Here is a 929-nt window from a genome sequence, read left to right as displayed (position 1 = left end):
TTGCCTCTCTAATTGGCTGCAAACAAGAGGAGAGATAAGAGGCAGACAGCCTAGCTGGTTGAAAACTCTACCTCTTACTTAAAGGAAAACTGCATTCATGTTAATTAGAAATCCAAGTTAAGTATTTTTATGATGTTTAACTAAGGTTATTATCCTTGAGCTCTCCCTAGGAGATAAGGACTCCAACCTCGAGGTGACATCAAGGACTTCAAGCTGACCACAGACTCTGTGACACTGAAGTTTCCAATCCATCATGGGACCCTGACATCTGACTCAGACCATCTGCTGCTCCTAGACTTCCCCTTTTTTTCCAGAACAAAGACCCTGTAGAGCTAGGGCTGGGTCTGGAGCCCGTTGTCCAGATTGAGTCACAAAACCTTCACACGCCAAGCTGGGTTGCCAGACCCCCCACATGCAGGTCTATGAGCTAGGTAACCAGCAAACAGATCCTTGGAAACCCAAAGCACGGCTGCAGGGGGTGACAGCAGCTGCCCAGACAGTAAACTCTAGCCAAGGTTGCGGTGCTGCACAGGCGCACTAACTCCACCCACACACAACCTGCCCACAAAGAATGTGCTGCACCACCCCCAACCTGCCCTGGGGAGGGGGAGCCTGACCAAACTATTCTATTTTCCCAACAGACCCCTCCTCACCTTCCTGCCTCTTCCCCCCTTCCCCAGAACAGGCATCAGAAGGCGGGATGATTTTAGCCTGGTCATCCACCAGATGCCTGTTATCTGAATAAATCTTCCAATCCTTGCACTGACTCTGGACTTTCGTGTCATTTGTTTAAAGTGAGAGGAAGAGCAGAGCCTGGTCTGCCGGTAACACCGTTACTGAATTAGGCTCCTGGGTCACAATGTCATAGAAATAAACAAAGCACCCTACCGAGCTTAAGGCAAGCAGTGCTGTTTTAAAAGCAGGCAGAC

Source organism: Galeopterus variegatus, unplaced genomic scaffold (assembly GCF_000696425.1).
Source record: "Galeopterus variegatus unplaced genomic scaffold, G_variegatus-3.0.2 Scaffold2977, whole genome shotgun sequence".
Lineage (NCBI taxonomy): Eukaryota > Metazoa > Chordata > Mammalia > Dermoptera > Cynocephalidae > Galeopterus > Galeopterus variegatus.
The sequence above is the reverse complement of the archived record's forward strand: the minus strand, read 5'-3'. Positions refer to the sequence as shown.